The sequence below is a fragment of the Mirounga leonina genome, unplaced genomic scaffold, assembly GCF_011800145.1.
Source record: "Mirounga leonina isolate KUSES-001 unplaced genomic scaffold, KU_Mleo_1.0 Mir_172, whole genome shotgun sequence".
Lineage (NCBI taxonomy): Eukaryota > Metazoa > Chordata > Mammalia > Carnivora > Phocidae > Mirounga > Mirounga leonina.
The window spans coordinates 11,354,856-11,363,521 of NW_023270442.1; the positions used below are offsets into that span (position 1 = coordinate 11,354,856).

The following is an 8,666-nucleotide window of genomic DNA, read 5'->3' on the forward strand; positions in this document are numbered from 1 at the left end:
TTTTATTTATTTATTTATTTGAGAAAGAGAGCACAAGAGCAGGGTGAGGGGCAGAGGGAGAAGCAGACTCCCCACTGAGCAGGGAGCCCAATGCAGAGCTCAATCCCAGGACTCTGGCATCATGACTCCAGCAGAAGGTAGACGCTTAACTGACCAAGCCTCCCAGGAACCCTCAGAGTGCTCTTTTGTGGTCTTTATGTGACTAAAATTGAGGAGTAAAAATACCAATTTTTTCCAAGTATTCATAAGAAATCTGTTTTTATATACATCTCTATAATCTTTTATCGTCTCTGTTGGTTTATGTCTTAATCTAAGCTTTAAAAATGGCCAGTATCGGGGTGCCTGGGTGGCTCAGTTGGTTAAGCGACTGCCTTCGGCTCAGGTCATGATCCTGGAGTCCCAGGATCGAGTCCCGCATCGGGCTCCCTGCTTGGCGGGGAGTCTGCTTCTCCCTCTGACCCTCCTCCCTCTCATGCTCTCTGTCTCTCATTCTCTCTGTCTCAAATAAATAAATAAAGTCTTTAAAAATAAAAAAAAATTTTAAAAATAAATAAAAATGGCCAGTATCTACAATAGTTGTATTTCATATCAGAACATTAAAACTTGTAAAAAAAAATGAACATTAAAACTGTGTGTATTTGTTTGTTTTGTGTTTTTGCAACATCTATGGTTGGATTACATGAGCTAAAGTTTTGCTTCTGCTAAATGTTTCTCAATTTTTTTTAATATTTTGCCCAGAGAATGAATATGGGCATTATCAAATTTAAAATATCAGCACTAACAATGACATTCTCTCTTACCTACATGATGTCTGAAAAATATTTCAAAGTATACCAATTTATACTAAGTATTTAGAAAGATATATACATAGTTTATGATTCAAAATAGATTTATGAAAACCATGAGATATTTTCTCAGTATCAAATTAATATTAGCTTATTTCATTTTTTACCTAGGGGGTCTGGCCTTTATCAAATATATATGTTATACATATTAAATTTCCCCAGAACTAAATGTATTTTCCATCCTTGAAGCAGTTGTTTTACTTGGGAAACTCAAACTAAAAGCATAAAGTACAATGAAGAGCTAATTAAAAAAACAAACAAACAAACAAAGAATAAAAGGACCAAGATTCTAAAGATAAGACAACTGTAGAAAATTAAGTGAAATTCTTCAGTCCTTGATTCTAGGAGCAGAGCAAACAAAAGCTTGCTGGGGAAAAGACTAACAATCAGAGTTTTGGGTGTTATTTTTTTCTTTTTTCAGGGTTGGCAAAACAGAATTGGAGACACAAGATTCTGATAAAAATGAACTGGCAGAACACTGAGCTTAACAGACAGCCAGATTTCTCCATGAGATAGTTTCCAAATTCTGAAGTTGTAAGAGTCAATTTCCTAAGATATCAAGCAAACACATTTGAAAATCAGATCCTTTTTTTTTTTAACATCAAGGTGTTGAGGAAATAATCATTAAAATTCAGGAATTGCCAGGAAGTGCCCTGAATTGGAAGATCCAAAGGAGTACTCCTATCACCTGAAAGAAAACAGGTAAACAGGCCCTTATCAAAATTACAAAATTCTAGGAACCTAATTTTATGTGAGCCTTTGTTGGGATTAAGGCAATCAGAACTTTTTGAATAACCTAGGACCAAAACAAAAACAAAAACAAAATCTCTGTGATGAAATACAGTATCATTTTGGCTCCTCTACAATGGTTATACAAAACACTGAGTTTGTGGAACCATCTGAAAGAATACAAAAGAAACAATTGACAATATAAGGAGACCAAAAGGTGAGTCATATATTGGATTTGGAAACTGGAAATTTAAGGATAGTCATGATTAATTCATACAAGAAACTTAAAGAAAAATTGTAAAATAGGTGTTAAAACTGGAGAAATTCACCAAAGAATCTATTTTAAATTCTAGATCTTAGAAAGAAAGCAAATGAACAATGTAGTTAAGAACTCAATAGACTAGCTACAGGAAATCTGAACTAGTAAACTTAAAGATAGATTGATAAAAGCTATTCTACTGAAGTAAAAATAGAATACTTGGAATATAAAGCACTAAAAAGAGTATAAAGGGCACATCAGACCTCATGAAACAGTAAGAAATGTAATTGGAGTTCAGCAAGAAAGGAAAGAATAAAGCAGAAGCCATTTTTGAAGAGAAAATAGTCCACACTTTTCCAAAACTGATGAAAGGCACCAAACCACATATTCTAAAAACTGCATTGCCAAGAAGAAGTACAATTAAAATTACATATAAGCCAGGGCACCTGGTTGGCTCAGTCATTAAGCATCTGCCTTTGGCTCAGGTCATGATCCGAGGGTTCTGGGATTGAGCCCCACATCAGGCTCCTTGCTCAGTGAGCAGGAAGCCTACTTCTCCCTCTCCCACTACCCCCATTTGTGTTCCCTCTCTCGCTGTCTCTCTCTCTCTGTCAAATAAATAAATAAAATCTTTAAAATTACATATAGCCATAGCAGCATTTTTATAGATATATCTCCTGAGGCAAAGGAAACAAAAACAAAAATGAACTATTGGGACTCTATCAAGATAAAAAGCTTCTGCACAGTGGAGGAAACCATCAACCAAACTAAAAGGCAACTTACAGAATGGGAGAATATATTAGCAAATGACATCTCTGCTAAAGGTTTAGTATCCAAAATATATTTAAAAACTTATCAAACTCAACACCCAAAAAATGAACAATCCAATTAAAAAATGGGCAGAAGACATGAATAGACATTTGTCCAAAGAAGACATACAGATGGTTAGCAGACACATGAAAAGATGTTCAATATTACTCATCATCAGGGAAATAAAAATCAAAACTACAATGAGATATCACCTCACACCATTCAGAATGGTTAAAATCAACAACATAAGAAACAACAGGTGTTGGTGAGGATGTGGAGAAAGGGGAACCCTCCTACACTGTTGGTGGGAATGAAAACTGATGCAACCACTCTGGAAAACAGTATGAAGTTTCCTCAAAAAGTTAAAAATAGAACTACTCTATGACCCAGCAATTGCACTACTGGTAAATACCCAAAGGATACAAAAATAGTAATTCAAAGGGATACATGCATCCTGATGTTTGTAGCAGCATTATCCACAATAGCCAAATTATGGAAACAGCCCAAGTGTCCATTGACTGATGAGTGGATAAAGAAGATGTGGTATAGGAGGGCTTTTAAAAGCAACATTATTGTAATAATAATTAGCATGTCTTAGATACATGCATAAGTGTACCAAGAGACATGTACAAGATTGTCTGTGGCAACACTATTTGAAAAATATTGCTATAAATTTGAAACAATACAAATGACCATCGAGATCATGAATAAAGAAATTATGGTATATTTGTACATTGAATTTGATACAGCAGTGAGAAAACAAAAAGCATGAATCTACCAAAAAAAAAAAGCAGCTCAAAAGAAGCCAGATAAAATAATATTCTTTGTGTGATTGCATTTGTATCATGTTCAAAAGTTGGCAACCCAGTCCATAGTTTTGGATATCAGGAATGGTTACACTTAAAGGCTGGTGTTGAATGGAAATGGGCATAAAAGGAGTCATCTGAGATATTAGTGATATGTGATTTTTGGATCTAAGTACTGATTAAACAGGTATGTCCACTTTGGAAATTCATCAAGTTCTACCTTTATGATTTATTCATAATCTGGATGTTATACAGTATACATGAATAAGGTTTTTCGTTAAAATGCATAAAAATACGTTAAGTCAGTTTACTGAACGTATTCCATAGAAAACATGATGTACTAGACAAGACATGTTTTCACCTGAGAACAGATGGAGAAATTTGGTAGACTTTCAGCATCAAGTAATTTCCCTTTCAAGGTACCCACTCATCCATTAAATACAATATAAAACTTTAGACTGTATAATAGAATTATATAAATATAAACATTCCTAGAAATCCACAGTTGAGTAGGACAAATATCTAAAACAGAAAACCCATAAATTTAGAGGAATGCTTGTGTGCTCTATGTCATACCAAGTAATTTGGTAATATTTATCAACTGGCCAAATCCAGAGTAAGCAGTCTTTGAAAAATAAACAAACATTTCTTTTTTAAAAAAGCAATAGACTGATTTCTAATCAGTTTTAAATGTACAGAAAAACTGCAGAAAGCTCCCATATACACCCTCATCCTCTTGCCATGAGTGTCTTCTATTATTAACCTTTTGCATTAGTGTGGTACATTTGTCAGAACTGATGAGCCAATATTGGTATATTGTCATTAATTAAAGACCACAGTTCAGTGTACATTGTGTTATACATCCTATGGGTTTAGACAAGTGCATAATAACATGTGTCCACCATTACAGTATCATACAGAATAGCTCCACTGTCCTAAAAATCTCCAGTGCTTCACATTCTCATCCCTCTCTCACTCCCGCCACACCCCTGGCAACCTCTGATCTTTTTCTTGGCTCCATAGTTTTGCCTTTTTTAGAATGTCATATAGCTGGAATCATCCCATATGTAGCTTCTGCTAATTGTCTAAACCGATATGCATTTAAGGTTGCTCCATGCTTTCTAGTGGCTTGACAGTTCATTTCATTTTTTCACAAAATAATATCCATTACATGGATGTATCACAGTTTGTTTATCCACTTACCTATTGAAGGATTTCTTGGTTGCTTGAATGTTTTGGCAATTATGAATAAAACTGTTATAAACATCTGAATGCAGGTTTTTGTGTAGACATATGTTTCAACTCACTTGAGTAAATGGCAAGGAGCATAGGTCACTGGGTAGTATGGTAAGAGATTTGTTGAGTTTGTAAGAAGCTGACCAACTGTCTTCCAAAGTGGCTGTATCCTTTTGCATTCCCACCAAAAATGAATGAGAGTTACTATTGCTCCACATTCTTGCCAATATTTGGTGCTCTCAGCGTTTTGGATTTCAGTTATCCTAAAAGTTGTATAGTGGTATCTCAGTGTTTAAATTTGCAATTCTCTAATGATGTGCAATGTTGAGCATCTTTTTGTATGCTTACTTGTCATCTATCCATCTTCTTTGGTAAGGTGTCTGTTCAGATCCTTTACCCATTCTTAATTGAATTATTTGTTTTCTTTTGTTGAAAAAAAAAATGCCTCTTCTTAAAGCCACATGATTTGACTGTAGGAATTCTAACATTTTTTCAAAGGAATCTAACTTATGAAGGCTTCATTTCACCTTATGGATCAAGAGACCCTAAAAATTTTCTAATGAAAATTAGTGTGAAATATGCAGTGAACACTGCCTACAATTTTCTCCACCCACTATTGAGGGTGTATAAGCGGTTGTATGAAGATGGTCACATTCAATCTGAGGCATGTTTCTTTGTTTTCAACTGAACCATCCACTCCTTTTGTAATGTGCTTCTACAGCAATTACTATGGTGGCTTGGGTTATGGCTATGGCCACTTAGGCTGTCACTATGGCTATGGCTAGGGTGGGTATGGATACAGCTGTTGTCACCCATCTTGCTGTGAAATATTCTGGTCCTGTGGATTCTACTGAGGAACTTCTAGAGTCACTTCGATTATTGGACTTCTCCTCCTGTGACTGACTCTGTTTTTAGAACTCTTCACATAGAACTCCATTCTCTCCTCAAATAGTGTTCAACCCAATCAGCCTACAGGAATGCTGAGAGGGAAGAGTAAGGCTCAAATTTGGTGTGTTTCACCTTGGTTGATTAAAATCATTTGAAATATGTTATGATTTATAGAACTTTTTCTTCTTTTTTTTTTAAGATTTATTTATTTATTTGAGAGAGAGAGAATGAGAGACAGAGAGCATGAGAGGGAGGAGGGTCAGAGGGAGAAGCAGACTCCCTGCTGAGCAGGGAGCCCGATGCGGGACTCGATTCCGGGACTCCAGGATCATGACCTGAGCCGAAGGCAGTCGCTTAACCAACTGAGCCACCCAGGCACCCTAGAACTTTTTCTTCTTAAATTATACTTCCATTTTACTTCAGTGCACAGTTTATTTCAGCAGCTTTCATGGGCAGAAAAATTTAACTTCATTTTAAAATCAATATTCTAATTGTCAATATTGTTTTATTTTCATTTATCTGTCTTTGTCTCCTTTAGGTTTTGGTGATTATAACTGAAGAAACTGTGCTATTTGCATTCCCAAAGTGATGAAGTAGCAGAAAGATAGGACTCTCATTCTTCGTAGGCAATGTTAATGTAAATTTATGCATTCATGTATATCTACAGCCACTTACTATCATCATCACCTTGATCACACTAAAACCTTATCTTCAGAAGCTAAAAGTGTAACTAATAATTATTTTAATTACTTAATAACACTTTCTATAATAGTAACCTAATTTTCCATGATTCTATTCTGATGTCTCTGTTCTTAGGCTTTTCCTGACACTACACATTTGGATTGAACCATTTATTGCTGTGCTTTTGTATAGACTTATTATTTTGGTTTGACCAACTCTGGTAGTTTTTGACTGAGGTTACCTTTCTTATAGATCCAGCTACTAGGAACAATTTCATTCTAGGAGATTTCAGTGAAAGGCACCTTTTTGTCATTAAACAGGATTCATTATTTTTCACTTCATTTTCATTATATTTCAAAATTTCACACAAAATTATGAATATGTTAGGGGTGCTTGGGTGGCTCAGTCATTAAGCGTCTGTCTTCAGCTCAGGTCACGATCCCAAGGTCCTGGGATTGAGCCCCGCATCGGGCTCCCTGCTCAGCGGGAAGCCTACTTCTCCCTCTCCCACTCCCCCTGTTGTGTTCCCTCTCTCTCTGTGTCTCTCTCTGCCAAATAAATAAATTTTTAAAAATTATGAATATGTTAAAGTAACTTTAGTCCATTTTTCTACCAAGATTTATCTAATCGTCTTTTGTAATTGTCATGTTCTTGTGGTATGACTATAAGATTATATTAAGATACCAAAAGTAAGTCCTATAGTTCAGCACCTAGAAAAATGGTCACCAAGTATAAGCACTGTAGAAAGTACTTTACAAACATTTATTAATGAATGAAGGATGCTAATAATTATGCAAAATTTTTCATTCTGTTTCCATACTCTCATTTAAGAACATGTGACAAATAAGATCTGTTTATTTATATTCATCAATCTCCAGAATCTGAATCTTTTTAATATTATGGCATTTTTGTCAAATTATACATTCTCTATAGAATGTGATATCCAAAAAATCTGTGGGCTTCTCAGTAGTGGGATCCATGTTCCTGTGGCAGCTTGTCACTCATCAAAGAGATGAGATGAGATGAGATGGTTATGTATACAGATATAATAAGCAAAAACCAAATTATTCACATTGACTAGTTGGAAGCTGGGTTTATGTTCCCCACTTGGAGGCAATGAGGCAGTGCAATTAGGCACCCTATTTTTACCATAAAGTGTCAGCAAGACAGAGACGGGTACTACTCCACCCATCTTCAATGAGGAAGCTAAACAAACACACACACCTAGCCCTTGCTACCTCACAAGAAGACTGCTGCTTTTAAAAAGAGAGAAAAAGAGGTGAAATAGGATCCAAGTCTTATGCTATCCAAAATATTTAGAATACAATTCAAAAAATTCTCTCAAATAAATAAATCTTAAAAAAGAAGCAATTAAAAATTCTCTTTAAATGAAAAAATAGAAAATCTCAGCAAAAAGACATTATAAAAAAGGACCAAATGAAAATTATAGAACTGAAAAATACAACAGCCAAAATAAAATTAAAATAAAAACTCACTGAGTTTAACAGTAAAGTGGAAATGACAAATGATAGAATCAATAAACCTGAGGGCAGGTGAATAGAATTTACTAAACTGAACAACAGGAAGAAAATAGACAACACAAACAAACAGAGCCTCCTGGACTTGTGGAACAATAACAAAAAAAGCTAACATTGGTATCATCAGAGTCCTAGAAGATGATGAGAATAAAAGAGAATAAAACTAAAAAAAGAATTTTGAAAAATCATTATTTCCCAGTGTGTTGCTTATTGGGAAAAAGCAATTTAAATGACAACAAATTTCTTGTCTGAAACCATTCAGGCTAGAAGGAAGTGACACATTTTCAAAACTAAAATAGAAAAAGAATTAACTGTGAAATTTACATGAGGCAAAAATAATCCTCTGGAATTCACAGATGAAGGAAAAACTAAGAGAATTTGTCCTTAGCACCTACTTTTAATAATTGGCTAAGGAAAGTTCTCTAAAACAGACATGATAATAATAGAAGGTTTGGAACTACAGAAATAAAAAGAGTTACTAGGGTGGGTAAAATTGGGGTAAATATTTTAAACTATTCTTCTAATGATTTCCTAAGTCGTATTTGATGGTTGAAGCAAAATATATAACACTATCCGATGTGATGTCTATAAATGTAAGGGAAATGCTTAAGACAATTGTATTTCCTAAATGGGAATAAGATTTCTACACCTCACTTAAAGTCATAAAATGTTGATATAAGTAGACTCAGATAAATAATATAAGTAATACTGTGAAGTCTACAGCAACCACTAAGAAAACAGTAAAAATAGACATATTCAAAAATGGTGCAAGTAAATCAAGATGGGATCAAGAAAAATTTCAAGTACCCCACAGGAAAGTAAAAAGAGAGAAAGAGAAGACCAATAAACAGAGAAAACAAGTAGAAAACACATA

At 34.6% G+C, this 8,666-nt stretch overlaps 1 pseudogene; it reads left to right on the forward strand.

The window, feature by feature from the left end:
* Positions 1-5,392: 5,392 nt before the first annotated feature.
* LOC118018760 lies at positions 5,393-6,131 on the forward strand (annotated as a pseudogene).
* Positions 6,132-8,666: the final 2,535 nt, after the last annotated feature.